The 20,518-nt window shown below is 24.8% G+C and overlaps 1 protein-coding gene and 2 non-coding genes across 6 annotated transcripts in view; 2 read left to right on the top strand and 1 right to left on the bottom strand.

The window, feature by feature from the left end:
• Positions 1-20,518, bottom strand: part of LOC127281853 (growth factor receptor-bound protein 14-like) — a 438,976-nt gene that overhangs the window by 47,412 nt on the left and 371,046 nt on the right. The window lies entirely within an intron of this gene.
• On the top strand, positions 5,442-5,514 carry Trnak-uuu (transfer RNA lysine (anticodon UUU)). The gene has a single exon. It is a non-coding gene; the product is annotated as a tRNA-Lys (tRNA).
• Trnak-uuu (transfer RNA lysine (anticodon UUU)) lies at positions 6,430-6,502 on the top strand. The gene has a single exon. It is a non-coding gene; the product is annotated as a tRNA-Lys (tRNA).

Raw genomic sequence — 20,518 nt, 5'->3', positions numbered from 1 at the left:
ATTATTATTCCTTTTTTTTTATTTTAATGATTAATAATCAAGGAAAATGTAAAGAAAATAAAAAACCGGAAGTTCGTCCAAAACCGAAATGTGTAAACTACTAATAAATAAATCAAAATAAATTTTTTTTTTACTATTATTATTATATTCTACACGGAAAAAAAATCATTACCTGGAACAGCGATAAGTTTCACTGGAATAACGATATATTTTACTAAAACAGCGAAAGTTTTCGCTATTCGAGAGAAACATATCGCTATTCCAAATAAACACTCAGAGAAATGGTATATTTGTCTCCGAGCCTACTAACTCATTTATTTGTTGTAAATATATTTTATTTCATTTAAATAAAAAATTTATTTGAGCCAAAGAAAAATTTATTTCATTTAAATAAAAAATTTATTTGAGCCAAAGAAAAATTTATTTCATTTAAATAAAAAATTTATTTGAGCCAAAGAAAAATTTATTTATGACAAGTAAAATTTTTATTTACGCCAAATAAATAAGTTAGTAGGCTCTGAGACAAATATACACGTTTATTTAATTCAAATATATTTTATTTGATTCAAATAAATCATTTCTCTGGGTGAAGATATTTTTTCGTTTAAATAAAATCCTTAATATTTTTTCTGGATCTTTTACAGACTACCTTTTTTGATATTGGATTTAATAATTCTACATCACAATACGTATATTTTTAAATGAAATTCACATCCTCGAATAAATAATAATAATTTTTTTTTTCACAGAGAAGAGAAACAAATAAAAAAAAGGAAAAATGTCGATATATATACTCAACGCTATAATTACCTTAAAAGGTTATTTTTTTCTTTCCTTTTTTTTTTTTTTTTTATTAACTACCAAACCTTGGATGGAATTAGCGAAATCGAGGGTTGAGATATATATTTTCCACAGGGGATTTACAGTTTTAGTCTCTGAAAATAGCCTCGTTTTTCTTTCACAGTTGGCAGCACTTGCCAATTTCAGGGTTAACGCAATTCACTCAGGTTTCGAATCGACCGGATTACAGAGTGTGCAGGATCCTGCGCAGTACTTCCGGTCTACGAAAGGACTTGTCCTGCATGTAAGGGGGTAAAGAGAGAGAGAGAGAGAGAGAGAGAGAGAATTTCGAAAAGAAGGTAAAATGGTTCGATATATATATATATATATATATATATATATATATATATATATATATAGTTAGGACAATGTGGTCGAACAACGGGACAGTTCGATTTTGACAAAAAATAAATAAAAAAAAAAAGAAAAAAAAATTCAATTGTCGAATCGACTTGAATACACACGTGTGAGGAAACGCAAACCAATTTGGAAAAAAAAATCATTGTTTTTTTTTTTTAAGAGACAATGGTCTGGAAAGAAAGCTAAACTAATCCCCTTTTTCCCTTTATTTAGTTTAATCAAAGGTAAAATTTTTCCCCTCTATTCGAGAAGAATTTTATATTTTCTGATATAAAAAAAAAAAATAAAAAAAAATTTATTCCTTATAACAAAAATTCTGGGGCGCATGAAAAAAAAAATTGTAAATAAATGAATTAAAATAAATTATTTGGGTTCCAATTATTTTAACGGAATTTTCATTTGTCCGAAATTGCAAATGGCCGAATAGACAGAAAGATTTCGGCGCTATTTTTTAAAATTAACCAATAAAAAATTATCCATAAAATTGTGATTAGTTGATTTTAAAAATCACGCTGAATTCTTTCTTTGTTCGAACAAATGAAAATTCCAATCAATTAGAAATTTTGTTAAATAATTTTTCGGTTAAGTAGAAAATTTTGCAAAAAAAAAATCTGTTATATATGGAAATTCTATATTAAATAATAATTCGAACAAATGAAAATTAATATAAAATAAAATTCTATGCAATGAAAAATAAAAATTCATTAAAATTCTGCTATTGTGTTAAATGAAAATTCGAGTAAATAAAAATTCTGACAAAGGAAAACTTTGAACAAATAAAAATTGTGAATTTTCGATTAGATAACAATTCAGTAATATAGAAAATTGGTTTCATGAAAATTCTGAAAAATAATAATTCGGATAAATAAAAATTTGTCTCAATGAAAATTATATCTAATGAAATCAGAGAAAATTAAAAGTCATTAAAATAAGCTGCAACGCTTATTATTTTAATCCAATTTTGCTTATTTTAATACCAAAATGGATTAAAATAAACAAAATTGGTTTAAAATAATAAGCGTTGCAAGTTTATTTTAATGCCTTTTAATTTTCTCTGATTCTATTAAATAAAAATTCTGCAATGAAAAAAAAATTTATTTGATTTAAATACTCGACTATACTTGACTATTATCAAATAAATATTTACTTGAACCAAATTATTTTTATTTGAATTAATTAAATTAAATATAAATTCTATAAATACCAATTTATTTAGCAAATAATTTCTGTATTTGAAATAAATACAATTTAATTGATGCAAATATAAAGATTATTTGGTTCAAGTAAATATTTATTTGATAATACACCCAGAGAAATGATTTATTTGAACCAAATAAAATATATTTGAGTTAAATAAACGTATATTTGTCTCAGAGCCTACTAACTTATTTATTTGGCGTAAATAAAAATTTTATTTGTCAGAAATAAATTTTTTATTTCAATGAAATAAAATATATTTGCAACAAATAAATGAGTTAGTAGGCTCGGAGACAAATATACCATTTCTCTGAGTGTAGTCAAGTAATTGTATATTTGATTGAAAGAAATTTTTTTTTTTTCAGTGTAACGATTTTTGGAAATTAATAATTCGTTCCAAAATTCCAAATATCTCTTTCAATTTATTATATAAAGAAATTCAATAAAACGAAAAATATATTATATCTCAAAATGAAAGTCTATGTATTATGAAAAAAAAAATTCTAATAAAATATATACTTCGGAAGATAAAAAATGTAAAGTATGAGTAAATATTCCCATTTCGGGGTAAAGAAGAAGAAGAAGAAAAAAAATGATGAAAAATATCGAAGGGTTTGGTTTTAATTTACAATTCAATAAGAAAACGCGAGGGAGGGAGAGAGAGAGAGTAACGTAAGGGATCATTGGGCGCGCAAGGCTTATGAAATTTCAATTTTTAAGAGGTTTTTTCTATTTTTTTTTTTATCACGAGACAGTGAGATCGATATTGCGTGCAATAATTTTAAATTTTAGAAAAGAAAATGTTTTATTGACAAACTTATCCATATATATATGTATATATGAGAAAAAAGAATATTCCCAATGGAGTTTCGTCGATCTGTCTAACCGTGTCTATCCATCTATCTTGTCTTTGGCTTTTCCATTGTTTCCGGTTTGTTCCTTTAAGAAGAGAAGGATAAATATCGTTTTCTCTTGGCATAGAGCGAGTTGCCCTGCTTTTCAAGTGCAAACTCTGCTCACGGTGTGTTTTTCCCAGTGTTCTCGTGGGACGTTTGTACTCCTTCACACACTCTCTGTTTTTCCAGTATAGTCGATACCTTGGAAAATTTATTTTCTCTCTTTCTCTCTCCTTCTCTCTCTTTCTCTCTCTCTCTCTTTTCTATAACACGATTCACGCCAAGAATATTGAAAACACCGTAACGCTTTCTCATCTCATATTCTCTATTTCACGTTTCAAAGGAAGGAAAAAAAAAAAAAAAATTATATCAAATATTTAATTTTTCATTGTAAAATTAAAATAAATTTGAAATAATAAATTATCATTAAACTTTTTATTTATATTAAATAATTATTATTTAAGTTAATTAACTGGTAGTTGTTTCAAATACAGAAATTATAATTTCAAATACAGTTTATTTATTTTCGAAATAGAAATTAATTTGATTCAAGTAAATATTTATTTGAGTCAAGTAACCGATTATTTAAATCAAATCAATTTTTTTCGTGTTTTCAGTGTAGGGAGAAAAAACAGTTTTATAGATATAATTAAAAAAAATAAATAAATAATAATAATAATAATAATAATAGTAATAATAATAATAATAGTAATAATAATAATAGTAATAATAATAATAATAATAATAATAATAATAATAATAGTAATAATAATAATAGTAATAAAAAAAATAATAATAATATAATTAGATAATTAGAATTCACTTTGTTTTTGAAAAGAAGTGTTGAGTTTTGAAAATTTCAAAGATTGATGTATTATTGAGAGTACACCTGTGTATCCCTTTAAGGTACGTATATATATACAATAGGAGCAAAGAATAGAGGATATATTAGCGCGACAGGTAGCCAAAGACTCAACAGTAGTCATTCATATAATCTATTTCTATACATAAACGCTAATATTCAAAACTATTTTCTCATCAATTTTGAAACGATAATTGACAATTAATAATTTAATAATTAGCTTTCATTTCAAAATTAAATTACTATTGACGTTGTATTTATATATTGAAATTCTTACGATTTTATATATATATATATATATGTATTTATGAGAAAATAATAAAAAATAATAATAAATTAATTAAAAATTAATTAATTAAAATTAAATTAAAAATAAGTAAATAATAAAAAATTATAAAATTTAATGAAAATTTTTAATGTAATCTGGGATAGAGTAGTTGATAAAGCAGAAATTACCTTTGCCATATTTATAATTCACTATATGAATTAAAATAAACTGTTAAAAAAAATAAAATAAAAAAATAGAAAAAAATAAAATAAATAATAATAAAATTATAAATTAATACCCTACCACAAATTAATACTGGCGCACTACTGGTACCAGTACCGTGCCACTACTGCGCTAGTAATCAATTTTTGATAGAGTACACTCAAAGAAATGGTATATATTTGTCTCCGAGCCTACTAACTCATTTATTTGTTGCAAATATATTTCATTTCATTGAAATAAAAAATTTATTTGAGCCAAAGAAAAATTTATTTCTGACAAATAAAATTTTTATTTACTCCAAATAAATAAGTTAGTAGGCTCTGAGACAAATATACGTTTATTTAACTCAAATATATTTTATTTGGTTCAAATAAATCATTTCTCTGGGTGTATATACTACTACTAATAGTAATAATAATAATAATAATAATAATAATAATAATAATAATAATAATAATACTAATAAAAAAATTATTATTATAATTATAATTTTTTTATTAGTAGTATTTAATAACAATAGAATTGTTTTTTTAAAATAATTTATCATTATTATTTATTCAATATTATTTATAGACTATTATTATTTTATTATATATTGAAATGAGACATTTGAATAGAAAAATAGGACAAGCTATAATAGAAAAACGAATAAATAACTCATACATAATACATATATATATATATATATATATATATATCTAATCTGCCATTATCTTCATACAGCATATGGCATTCTAAGCGCTATATAATCGCTTTTGAAATAAGACGAAAATAGTTAAATAAAGAAATAACACAGGCCCGGATAGCTCAGTCGGTAGAGCATCAGACTTTTAATCTGAGGGTCCAGGGTTCAAGTCCCTGTTCGGGCGATTTATTTTTGGAAATTCTTTTTACAATTTTTGTACGAAAATATAAAAAAAAAAAATTTTTTTCTTGACTTTTTTTTTCTTTACATTTTTATTTTCAGACAGTAGAAAATTTAGTTTTTAGTCAGACAAATATTGTAAATGTTCATACAAAAAACAAATACTGAAACTTTAACATCTTAAAATGAAAATGCCTGGAAACTAGCGTAATTTTTATCTTAAAACTAGATTAAGTCAATTTTAGGACTTAAAATCATAAACTCAAGGCTGAAATTCAGTAAAAATGGTTCTAATGTTAACGGTTTTAGTCAAAAGTGAATTGAAAATAAGTAATATTTTTTAGTGTGTTTATTGAGATGAGAAAAAAGGTTTGAGATATAGTGGTTTTATTTTTAGAGAATAGTAGAAGTAGAAAAAGCAATTTTTTGTCAGACAAATTTCATTTTTGATTAGAAATAGACTAATATATTTTAAGTAGAAAAAAAGGTTTTATTTAGACAAAATTTATATCTAAGTAGAAAAATCAGTGCTTGTCAGACAAATTTCATTTTTAATAAAAAAAAAAATTTACTTTTGCCAGGAGAAGTATTTTTATATAAAATTCGTTTCATAACAAAAACTATTAAAATATTTAAAGTAGAAAAAAATTTCAAAGTCGGACCAAATTTTTATCTAACAATAAGTAGAAAAATCAGTGGCTTGTCAGAAAAAATTTACTTTTAATAAAACCCGAAATATTTGCGGGACAAATTTTCCTATAATGAAAAATTTACCGTTTAAGTAGAAAATTTAGTGTTTGTCAGACTAATTTTATTTTTAAGTAGAAAAAGCCATGTTTGTCAGACACATTGGCATTCTAAGCGCTATATAATCGCTTTTGTAATAAGACGAAAATAGTTAAATGAAGAAATAACACAGGCCCGGATAGCTCAGTCGGTAGAGCATCAGACTTTTAATCTGAGGGTCCAGGGTTCAAGTCCCTGTTCGGGCGATTTATTTTTGGAAATTCTTTTTACAATTTTTGTACGAAAAAATAAAAAAAAAAATTTTTTTTCTTTACATTTTATTTTTAGACAGTAGAAAATTTAGTTTTTAGTCAGACAAATTGTAAATGTTTATTGAGACGAGAAAAAAGGTTTGAGATATAGTGGTTTTTTTTAGAGAACAATAGAAGTAGAAAAAGCAATTTTTTGTCAGACAAATTGCATTTTTAATTTAAAAAAAATTTACTTTTGCCAAAAGAAATATTTTTATGTAAAGTTCGTTTCATAACAAAAACTATTATATATTTGAAGTAGAAAAAAAGGTTTTAGTCAGACCAAATTTTTATCTAAGTAGAAAAATCAGTGCGGCTTGTCAGAAAAAATTTACTTTTAATAAAACCCGAAATATTTGCGAGACAAATTTTCGTAATGCAAAATTTACCGTTTAAGTAGAAAATTTAGTGTTTGTCAGATTAATTTTATTTTTAAGTAGAAAAAACCATGTTTGTCTGACAAATTGTATTTTTAAGTAGAAAAAAGTAATTTAAGGACCAAATTTAGTTTTTAAGTAGAACACGGAAAAAAAATATTTACCTGGAACAACGAAACATTTCACCATATTAGCAAAAGTTTTACACTGAAAAAAAAATTTATTTGATCCAAATACCGGTGTATTTGGTTATTATCAAATAAATATTTACTTGAATCAAATATTTATTTTAATGAAATAAATGGTATTTGCTTCAAATACTGAAATATTTGATTCAAATATTATATATTTGATTCAAATATTATATATTTGATTCAAATATTATATATTTGATTCAAGTAAATATTTATTTGATAATAACCAAATACACCGGTATTTGAATCAAATAAATTTTTTTTTCAGTGTACTTGTTTTAGTTAAATCTTTCGCTATTCTAGTGAAACCTTTTGCTGTTTTAGCTAAATATTTTTTTCCATAAAAAATAAATAAGACAAATTTTCCCATAATGAAAAATTTACCGTTTGAGTAAAAAATACATTTGTCAGACGAATTTTTTTTTTTTAGTAGAAAATGCCATGTTTCTCCAGCCAAATTGTATATAGAAGTAGAAAAAGTTGTTTAATGGCAAAAAATTTTACTAAAAAAAATAGTTCCTTTATTTCAGTGAAACATATCGATGATCTATGGTTAGAAGGAAATTCGAACCCGATTATTGTAATAATTGAACATGTGACAGTTTGGATATAATTTTAATTGTAATGTATAATGGCAATATATTATAACACTAATTAAGTCTCAAGTTACTAAGTAGACTATAGCAATCGCACTCCATTTGCTATATATATATGGAACGAGAGAGAGAGAGCAAGAGAGAGAGAGGGAGAGAGAGAGAGGATCTGGATTATACCTCTACTGGCTTTGGCTGAGCGGAGTTATCCCTGTTCTGTCCAGTGTGAATTATAGTAGATACTATCCAGAATGGTTTGTGGAGATAATACAAAAGGGTTACGCAAATGGGAAATGGACCTATTCTCCATACATATAACCTATTCCTTGTTATTCCCATGATTTTTTATCGCACACCTAAAAGCAAAATCACTGCTCTTAATCTGCAGCCAACAATAAAAAGTCATTATCACAAGGGGTATAAAAAACTTTTTTTTTTTTTTTTTTTTCAAAACATTTTATAACAAAAGGTGTGCGTATTTCTTTTATTTTTTTTTTTTTGTCAAATTAAAAAGGAAATGTCACTTTTAGTGTGTACTTCGTTTATAAATCATTATTTTTATGGTAAATTGGAATGATATAAAAGTTTGAAATTAAATTTTTGCATTGGTGTCAAAATTTGTCTGACTGTAATTGCTTTTTCTACTTTGAAATTTTCTTTTTTCAGAAAAAAATATAATTTTTACTCAAAAATATATATTGGTAATAAAAGTTTTTCTACTTAAAATTTTAGCATTTTCTATACTTAAAAGTTGAATTTGTCTAACGAACATGGATTTTTCTACTTAAAACAAAATTTGTCTGACAAACACTAAATTTTCTACTTAAATGATAAATTTTTCATTATAGGAAAATTTGTATGAATATTTAAACATTTTAAATTTCTTTCGCAAAAATTTTCTCTGTTTTAGTGAAACGTATCGCTGTTTTAGATGAAGATTTTTTCCCGTATGCAATAAATAAAGAAGAGTAAAAAAAATGTACAATCATCTAAAATTTGTAACAAATTTCGATTCTTTTTTTTTTTAATATATTAAAATTATATTTTAATAATAAATTTTCTTTCGTGAATTCTGGCTAAAAGTTTCGAGTGTTCGAACTGATGTTCCAAGTACTTGGTCGATTCTAGAATACCAAAACTATTTGGAATGCTTGAAACTATTAAGGAATATATATATATATATATAGTATATATATTCCTATATTTTGTCTTGAAATTAAATCAATATAATTAATTTAGTTCGAAATTCCAAAAGTGGATGAAACAACAGTTTCCTTGGTCCTATAATTATTTTCTATACTCCAGAGAAATTCTATATATATTCATTTAAAACATTGTATTTAATACAATAATTTCTGTATTTCGAAAAAATAAAATTTAATTGATACAAAATAAAAATTATTTATTACAAGGAAATATTTAATTGAATCAACTAATATTCATGTAACCGATTAGTTGAATTAAATAAATTGTATACTTAAACCAATAATTTCTGTAATTTTAAAACAATTTTTGTTATTAAAATAAATAAAATCTAATTGAATAATTTAAAAATTATTTCATTTTGGGAAATATTTATTTGAATCAACTAATAGTCAAGTAACCGATTAGTTGAATCGAACAAAATATATTTAAACCAATAAATCATCTGTATTTGAAACAAAAATAAAATTTAATTGACTCAAATAAAAATTATTTGGATCAAGGAAATATTTATTTGATATAATACTCAAGTAATCGATTATATGAATCGAATAGATTTTTTCGTGGCAATTATTTATACAAAATATATTCCATAAATTTATATATATATATATATATATATATATATATATATATATATTGAAACCTATTAAGAATGATTGGTAGTTTAATGTGACCCTTTTATCTAAATATAGTCGAGTTATCTTCATCTCTGACCTGGGGGTCGAGACAAAATGTTCATTAATTACTTTTGCATAAATTATTATAAAGCAATAAATATATATATACATACATAAAGACATTTGAGATGATATTTTATGACGTTTGATGCTTGGAAAGTCGTATATAATAAAATATATCCCTATCTCTCAAATCAAAATTTATTACTAAATGTGTGACGTTATACATGCGTCTTTCATATCTATATAGAAGTTTAAGAAAATTAATGACATTTAAATTTAAATTGTTCATTAATCATCAAAATCTATATATTTACATATATACAAGAGAAAAAAAACGATTCATTAAGTAAATTATAACGCAAAAAAATTAAATACGAAAAGTCTTTTTTAAAATAACATCCAAATTTATTAGAAAAATTAGAAAATACATTAAAAAAAAGAATTTATTTTATTCAAATAATTGATTATTATTATTAAAGAAATATTTACTTGAACCAAATAATTTTTTAAACCAAATAATTTTTATAGCACATAATTTTTAGAATCATATAATTTTTAAAAGCAAATAATTTTTGAAAGCAAATAATAATTTTTATGGCAAATAATTTTTAAAACCAAATAATTTTTGTACCAAATAATTTTTAAATCTAAATAATTTTTGAAACCAAATAATTTTTATACCAAATAATTTTTGTACCAAATAATTTTTGAAACCAAATAATTTTTATAGCAAATAATTTTTGTACCAAATAATTTGTATACCAAACAATTTCTAAAACCGAATAATTTTTATAGCAAATAATTTTTGTACCAAATAATTTGTATACCAAACAATTTCTAAAACCGAATAATTTTTATACCAAATAATTTTTGTACCAAATAATTTTAAAAACCAAATAATTTGTATACCAAACAATTTCTAAAACCGAATAATTTTTGTACCAAATTTTTATGGCAAATAATTTTTAAAACCAAATAATTTTTGTACCAAATAATTTTTAAATCCAAATAATTTTAAAAACCAAATAATTTTTGAAACCAAATAATTTTTATAGCAAATAATTTTTATACCAAATAATTTTTGTATCAAATAATTTTTATACCAAATAATTTTTGTATCAAATAATTTTTAAAACCAAATAATTTATATACCAAACAATTTCTAAAACCGAATAATTTTTATACCAAATAATTTTTAAAACCAAATAATTGAATTGTATTTGAACCACAATAATTTCTGTATTTTCCTCCAAATATAATTTAATTACCTCAAATAATAATAAAAATATTTATTTTGACAATAAAGCGATTATTTGAATAAAATAAATATTCTTTTCATTTATATCTATATATATATATATAACTGGCAAGGAAATGATGATGATGTATGTGTGTGTGTGTGGCATATAAGGTAAGAGGAATTGCCAAAGGGGTCGTTAGAGATTGAGGTGTTGGAAACGTGCGGGTGACCGGGCAGAGTTCGCCAGAGAGTCAAGTTGCGCAATCGATTAGATAATTCTAATCACAGGTTATGTAGGAAGTATATATGTGGGGTAGTTTGAGGGCCTGTCTGTAATCAGGTCCACTCATGCGTAACGTCAGTTTGCACTTGGAAACCATAGGGAACTGCAAGATTGATTAAATGTGCATGTAATATGCGCGCCCTTCCTATAAATGTATGTTACGCAAAACACAAGCTACACACACATACACATACACTTGCTATCACTATATAATATTCAAAACTAAATATAATCTCAAAATTCTGTAATAATTCACACAAAGCACGAGAAAATTCAATTTCTTTTTTATTTTCAAAGAGAGGAAAATTTTAATTTAGTTAAAATTAATTTTTATATTAATTAATTGAATTTTAATTTAATTTATTGTTCTCGATTTAATTTTATGATGGTTAATTGGTTAATAATTGGTATTTACAGCCATTGGCACTTACAACCAATTGTAGTTACAACAAATGGTAGTTACTACTATTCGTGGTCATCACAATTAATATTTACAACTAATAATAATTATAAAAATTGGTAGGTACTACTATTCGTGGTTACAACAATTGGTAGTTACAACTATTAGTGGTTACAACAATTGGTGGTTACAACAATTGGTGGTTACAACCAATGATAATTATAACAATTGGTAGGTACAATAATTAGTAGTTACAACCATTAATATTTACATTCAATGGTAGTTATAAACAATGGTGGTTACAACCAATAATAGTTACAGCAATTGGTAGTTACAGACAATGGTAGTAATAAACAATGGTATAAACTACCAATTGTAACTACTAAAAATAGTTTTTTAAAAAATTAAATCTGTAACTACCAATTGCTGTAACAATTATTGGTTGTAACAATCATTGTTTATAACTACCATTGGATGTAAATATCAATGGTTGTAACTACCAATTGTACCTACCAATGGTTATTGGTATTAACCAATAATAGTTTATATAATCGTTTATAACTACCATTGTTTTTAACTACCAATTGTTGTAACTATTATTGATTGTACCTACCATTGTTTATAACTACCATTGAATGTAAATATCAATGGTTATAATTGTAATTGTCTGGAACCATTAATTGTTGTAACTACTATTTGTTTAACTACCATTGCTTATAACTACCATTGGTTACAACCAATAATAGTTACAATTGGTAGTTACAGTCAATCGTAGTTATAACTATCAATAATAGTTGCAACAATAATTGTTGTAACTATTATTATTATTACTTACAGTCAATGATAATTACAGGCAATGGTAATTGAAACCATTGGTAGTTTGAACAATTGGTAGTTTAAACAATTGGTAGTTTCGGCCATTTGTAATATTAAAACAATTGGTAGATTCAGACATTTGTAGTTAAAAAAAATTGGTTGTTGTTGTAATTAGTACAACAATTGGTGCTAACAACCATTGGTAGTTACAGCAATTGGTACTTAAAAAAAATTGGTAGTTAGAACAGTTGGTACTTAAAAAAATTGGTAGTTAGAATAGTTGGTACTTAAAAAACAATTAAAATGACCAGCTTCTTAAGCTTAATAATTCAAAGAACAATAACAATTATATATTACATTTTTTACAAAAAAAAAGAAAAGAAAGGAAAAAGAAAAAACATTTTCAACTAACGGCAACGTTTAAAGAGATAATTAAAAGTGATCAATGCGTATATACCCAGGCCTGCTTTTTAACAGATTGCTTATTCACTATACATAAACGACACAACTCTTGTGCCTCAAGGCCCTAGGCTTTTGTCAGTGACTATAAATCTTGTTCTCTTTAAGTGTCAAGTCATTCCAACAACTTGAACTGTCATTTACCAAAGAGTTATTATTTGCATTACAATGAAAAAAAAAAAAAAAAAATTATGGATAGTCATTTGTATATTCTATTTATTATTTATATTGTTTGATAATATCAATCTTGACCAGGTCTTTTTTTTCCCTTCCTTTTTTGTATTAATTATGCATTTTAATAAAAGTTTTGTGTATGTCGTGCTCAATGTGTACATATATATATATAAGCATTAAATCTGGCCTTTATGAAAAAAGCAATTCTATGGAGAATATAATGTCGTGTTTTTTTTTCAATACACATTGGGAAATGTATATTCAAGTTTTTGTAATATAGATGTAAAAAAAATGAGTTTTGTGCTTACCAAAAAAATGGGGGAAGATTTTTTTTTTTCTATAACAGTGATGAAGAGAGAAAAACTTACCTAGAACAAAAAAGAAAAAACATTTTTATTAGTATTATTATTATTATTATTAAAAAATAAATAGTAAATAACAACTAGTAAATTTAGTTTTAAAAAAAACTAATTATTAGTGAGAAAATAATTCATTTCTAGTCTATAGAGAATAATAAATAAAAAACCAAATTTAGATTGAATTAGTTAAGAGTATTTTTAGTTATTATTATGATAACATAAACTAAAAGTGAATTTAACTAATAATTACTTTTTTTAAAACTAATTCATAACAGTGTAAATTATAATATTGTATTATTATTGTATCATTGTATTATTATATTAATTGTAATCAACATGGTAACAATTATTAATGATATTTAAATATAAAATTTCACGAAACCGGGGGGGAATCGAACTCGTGACCCTATGTCGCGCTCAAAATTTTCTGCGCCTTAACGAATGCGGCTGTCGTTGACTATTTTTTTCCAAATTACTTTTTATTGATAACAGTAATAGTTATGTATATATATACCAAAAATTACACAACAATTGTAACTATAATTAAGGAAAACTACTACCACAATTGTAAAAATGTTTTTTCAATTAAAAAAAAAGTAACTTGATGCTACAAAGTCTTAAAACTTATTATTTTATTATTGTAATAATATATTATTGTATTATTATACCTATTATTATTATTATTATTATATTATTGTTATATTATTATATTATTATTATTATTGTTGTATTATTATATTATTATTATTATTATTGTTATTATTATTATTATATTATATTATTACATTGTAACATGATTAATTAATAATATTAATCACATGCTATTAATTATAATCAATATGGTAACAATTATTAAGGTTATTTAAAAATAAAATTTCTCGAAGCCGGGAGGAATCGAACTTGTGACCCTAAGTTGCGCTCAGAATTTCCTGCGCCTTAACGATTGCGGCTATCGTTGACTATTTTTTCCAAATTACTTTTTACTGATATTTATGTAATAAATAGTAATATTTATGTAATAAATAGTAATATTTACGTAATAAATAGTAATATTTAAGTACATACATGCTAAAAATTACACAATTGTAATTATATAATTAACGAAAACCACAACCACAATTGAAAAAAATTTATCTAAATTATTTATTTTTTTAATTTCTAACATTGTAAATTAGTTTCATTTATAAATTTCAAATAAACATATACATTAAAAAAAAATTTATTGAACACACAGTATCAAGAATATATATGTATATGATTTTCTCTTCTTGAAATGTAATAACGAAATGTAAAAGGTAGACATGTAAAAGAGTTGAATTTTTAGCCCCTGCGGATATGGAAAAAGGGTGAGGATAGTGGAATGGAGAGAGGTGGACTAATCAGAGAGTGAGAGAGAGAAAGAGAGAAAGAGAGAGAGAGTGAAATCGTTCAATGTCAAGGTTGGATAGGCGCACGCGTATACAGAATCCGCACCGTTATGTACCAGGCCATGCCTTGGGCTTCGAGAGAGTTCACTCTCGAATGGTGTTGGAAAATAAAAGGGATGATGATGATGATGATGATGGGGAGGCTCCCTCTCGTGGTTAACGTGTGGGCGATATATTCTCTCTCTCTCTCTCTCTCTCTCTCTCTCTCTCTCTCTCTCTCTCTCTCTTATTTTACAGGCAATATTGCTAAAAGCAATAAATCCATTTCATAAATTTATAATTCTTGTATTATTAATTTTTGCAAAATCAAATTTTTTTTTTTTGCATACAATTTTTTTTTATTATTATTATTATATGTGATAATAGAGAGGGATTTTGGAGAAAGAGGAAAGGTTATTGGATTTCGTATATATATATATATATAGGAGAGTCTGTGTATAGAATGGCAGGACAGAGAGACAGATAGACGAGTCCATTGTCGACGGTGAAAGCCAGTTAATTTTTTACCCTGCCGCGTTCAAGCTAAAGGATACACACTGTAAGCGATGTGGAATTATCTCTCAGCAAGCTTCCTCCATGATTTATTTTCAGTTTAGGGATTCACTGCTGCCCCCCCCCCCACCCTACTTTTCATATATACGCGAAAAATTCTCTCCACATATATAGGTACAATAGGAAAAGAAAAAGGATTCTTTTTTTTTGTCCAGGAAAATAAAGCCCTGATGAGATTTACTCGCGTGCAATTTATTTCGCACCACAATTTTTTTTTTTATTTTCTAAACTTATATAGAGAGAGAGAAATATTAAATAAAAATCTTGTCGTTAAAATAAGAGAAATAAGAAAAAAGAGAAGACAGAATAGAGCGAGGAAAGAAAAGAAAATAAAGAATCAAAAAAAAAATTTCACCTGGAACAGCAATAATATGTTTCACTAAAACAGGGAAAGTTTTAGTTATATTCTAAAGAAAAATATCATTGTTCTGGATAAAGATTTTTTTTCCATGTAAAATTATAGTATAATATTATTCAATTCGAAAAAAAGTGTCACTAACGTCACAATAAAAGTTTTAACTATAAAATAAGAGTTAGAAGAAATTACGCATGATATATATATAAATTAATTATTAAAAAGTACATTATAATGTTCGTAAAACTTTCAACACCTGTAAAATGTTTTTCTTTTTTTTTTTTTTTTATATAATGCCAATGAAAAATCAATATAGCAGACCAGGGGAAATGTAGTACATATATATTATAAACGTTAATCATATTGATTCATACTAAAACGTATATTTACTCAAAATATTAGGTGCAACCAATTAATAAGTTGGTAGTATAATTTGCAGTTGGGAAATTTTGCTGAGCTTGTATGTGCTCATTAATACTGTACTGGCAGACAAAATTTTCAAGCTCACGTTTCTCGAAAATAACGATTCATTATTTATCTAATTTGCATGTTTTGGTAAATTATGAAATTCACCAAATTCCATGTTTATTAAGTTTTCTGAATATTCCATATCTCATCTCACACTGGCATGCAACTTTTATATATATATAAAAAAAATTGTTTCAATTTTTAAGAATTATTATATAACTAATGAATAAAAATTAAATTAAATTTTAATTCTCCAATTATTCGTTGATTTAAATTAAATTCAATTTTTTTATAAGTTATTAATTACAATATTTTTATATTATTTTATTATATATTATTATTTTCTTGAATTATTATATTATTTGTATTTATATTCTTGTATTATTTGTATTCTTGTATTACTGTATTACTGCATTACTGTATTATAGTATTACTGTATTACTGTATTATTATATTATTGTATTATTATATTATTATATTATTATATTGTTATATTGTAACATGATTAATTAATAATATTAATCACATGCTATTAATTATAATCAACAAGTTAACAATTATTAACGTTATTTAAATAAAAAATTTCTCGAAGCCGGGGGGAAACGAACTCGTGACCCTAAGTCTCGCTCAGAATTTTCTGCGCCTTAACGAATGCGGCTTTCGTTGACTATTTTTTCCAAATTACTTTTTATTGATAACAGTAATATTTATGTATATATATATACCAAAAATTACACAACAATTGTAACAATAATTAAGGAAAACTACTACCACAATTGTAAAAATGTTTTTTCAATTAAAAGAAAAGTAACTTGATACTACAAAATCTTAAAACTTATTATTTTATTCTTGTAATAATATATTATTGTATTATTATACCTATTATTATTATTATTATTATTATTATATTATTGTTATATTATTATATTATATTATTATTATTATTATTATTATTATTATTATTTTTTTTTTTTTTGTTTTTCGTAGGATGTAAAAAAATCTGCTACACCAAGGAGGGAATTGCAACTCCAAGGATCAGATAATATATTTATATAATATTATTATTATATTATTATTATATTATTATATTATTACATTGTAACATGATTAATTAATAATATTAATTACATGCTATTAATTATAATCAACATGTTAACAATTATTAACGTTATTTAAATAAAAAATTTCTCGAAGCCGGGGGGGAAACGAACTCGTGACCCTAAGTCTCGCTCAGAATTTTCTGCGCCTTAACGAATGCGGCTATCGTTGACTATTTTACCCAAATTTCTTTTTACTGATATCAGTAATATTTATGTACATATATACTAAAAATTACACAAAAACTGTAACTAAAATTAACGAAAACCACAACCACAATTGAAAAAATGTTTTTTAATTTAAAAAAAATAAAAAAATAAAATCGAAGCTAAAAACTCTTAAAACCGTATATATATATATATACATATTTAAAGAGAGTTGTTTGTGTCTCTCTTTTTAGATGACTTGAAAAGGAAGTTGGCCATCTCTGTCGCGTTTCGATCGTTTCCGAACGATCAGCAAATGGCCCCTTCGGCTCTTTCCAATGAAGGAAACGTCTCGTCGTCAATGGCCCGCATTACCGAGACGTTGTTAACTTAAATTGCACGTGAAACTCCTCTTGCGATGTCTTAACGGGTCCAAAAGTGAATTAAAGTTCGCTTCACGATGGCTAAGGAATGATCGGGTCTTAAAGTGAGAGAAAAAAAAAAAGAAGGGTACCTTTAACAGTTTGAAGAAAATAAAAAGAAATTGGATAAAAAAAAGAGAGTAAACGATCAATTAGAATAATTTTTTTTTCCATCTTTATAGATAGTAAAAAGAATTTTTTTTTTTTTTTTAGTATGTAATTGTCGATTATTTCAACCACGAATAATAATAATAATAATAATAATAATATTGCTCTATAATTAGCTCGTAATTATCCAGCAAAGAGTTCGCGCTCATTAACCATTATTATCGACATTTTTCAAACACGCGATGAATTATTGTAGAACTGCTGCAATCGCACTATACGCGAGTTAGTGAAAGGGAGAGTCTCTCTCTCTCTTTCCCATAAGTATATTTACCCTCCTATATTTTAATCTAGATTTATGCACTTAAATGGTAATCTCAACACACAATTGTTTGGAGTTATACTTTCAAACTGAAAGTTGCTTTCATTAATGAATAAAGAAAAAAAAAGGTGAAGATGAAAATAATATTTTTGGTATAAAAAAAAAAAAGTTTTCTATCCTTACATTTTGAAATTAATTTTTTTATTGTAAAAAAATTTATTTTGTAATTTTATTATTTTGATAGATAATTGTTTTAATAATTATTTTTTTCTATCATAATTCAATCCTAGGGATGAGTATATATATATTTAATTCTTTCAGAAATGGATATAAAAATTTCCCCCCTAACATTTGTCATGAGGGAATACCTGATTCTTTTTTTTCTCTCCGTGTATATATAATTAAGTCTCTAGAAAGCTCGCGAATAATAAACTCGGCTCGTTTTATTGTATGCAAATTAAGGGTGGGTACAATAAAAAAAATTATAATCAGCAAAATCATGTACTTTTTACAAGCCCTAAAAAACATATTTCTTTCTTTTTTATTTTATTTGAAAAAGAATAAAAAAAGAAACACAAAATAACGAAATTTAAAAATGTTAAATTAAATTTCTATTTTACAAAAAGAATTATTTTTTTTTAATTTCAAAAAAAATATTTACATTAAAGAAGAAAAATAATTAAAGTGATTTTTTTATTTAATATTAAAAACATAATCAATCGTCAATAAGATTATTTCGCAAACTCTGCTCGTTTCGTTGGCAAAATACTATATACATATACATATATATATATATTTGTACGATAATTACGGTCTCTTTCTATAACGATCAAAGCCTGAGTGAACTTCTCGGATTCTGTGCTCTGATGCACAGATTCGCGCTCAAACGAGGGTACTTTGCGGAGAAACCCCCTCAGGAATTATTCTAACGCCTAATCAATATCGTCGATGTTACGTCGACCATTCAAGTTCCCTGTGTGTGCATACTCGTTCAAATGTGTATATATATAAACCCCACGACGTTTCGTAAGAGAGAAATCAATCATTTTGAAAAAAATCCCCCCCCCCAATAATTGTTGTAAATTAATAAAAAATTAAACCTATTTATTTTAATTATAAATTTTTATATTTAAAATGTTCTAAAATTAATTAATTTAATTTAATAATTTTATTTTATGGAATTTTACTGTTTAGCCAAATTTTCATTTATTTAAATTATTTTATTTATTAGTTTCACCAATTTTTTATATTCTGATTTATAACGGAAAAATGTAGTGAAAAAAAATTTTTTTTTTTTATTCAAATAGGCGCTGTTTTCATCCTGTGGGTTAAATTTAATCCTCCGAGAGGTTAAAGGCAGTAGGTATATTCTGCGCCTGCGCAGAAGCTGTATACAAACATTCTGCGCAGACGCAAAGGCAGTAGATAAATTCTGCGCTTGCGCAGAAGCTGTATACAAACATTCAGCGCAGACGCAAAGGCAGTAGATACATTCTGCGTCTGCGCAGAAGCCAATCATTTTGCGCAGACGCAGAATATATTTACTGCGTTTAACCTCTCGGAAGATTAAATTTATAACTCACAAGGTAAAAAAAGGCGTTAAATACGGTTACTTGACTATTATCAAATAAATATTTACTCGAATCAAATAATTTTTGAAACCAAATAATGGAATTAAATAAAACTTTATTGGAATCAATAATTTTTGTATTTGAAACAAATACCATCACAGAAAATTAAAAGGCATTAAAATAAGCTGCAACGCTTATTATTTTAATCCATTTTTGCTTATTTTAATCCATTTTGGTATTAAAATAAGCAAAATTGGATTAAAATAATAAGCGTTGCAGCTTATTTTAATACCTTATAATTTTCTGTGATTTAATTGAATTAAATAAACTTTATTTGAGTCAATAATTTTTGTATTTAAAACAGAAATTAATTTACTCAGGTAATAATTATTCAAATGCAAATCTATAATTTTTATTGTAATAATAAGAAATTAATTTTTATTGTGGTAATAAGGAAATAATTTGTATTGTGGTAATAAAAAAATAATTTGTATCATTAATTAATAAAAAAAACAGATTTCTGAATTACCGACCGGTAAAAGGTGGTAAACTAGTGTTTCATACATCCGCCAGTGGCGCTGCATTACTTGACACGATTTTACATTAATTTTTTTTTCTTTTTTACCCAAAAAACACCAGAAAAAAATAATTAAAGAAACAATATCAAAAATTAAAAAACCTCGCCTCTCGTTCATATATACATAATAAGAGGAAAAAAAAAACA

The sequence above is a fragment of the Leptopilina boulardi genome, unplaced genomic scaffold (assembly GCF_019393585.1).
Source record: "Leptopilina boulardi isolate dan_hultmark-lab unplaced genomic scaffold, ZJU_Lbou_2.1 LbouV2_278, whole genome shotgun sequence".
NCBI lineage: Eukaryota > Metazoa > Arthropoda > Insecta > Hymenoptera > Figitidae > Leptopilina > Leptopilina boulardi.
The sequence above is the reverse complement of the archived record's forward strand: the minus strand, read 5'-3'. Positions and strand labels throughout refer to the sequence as shown.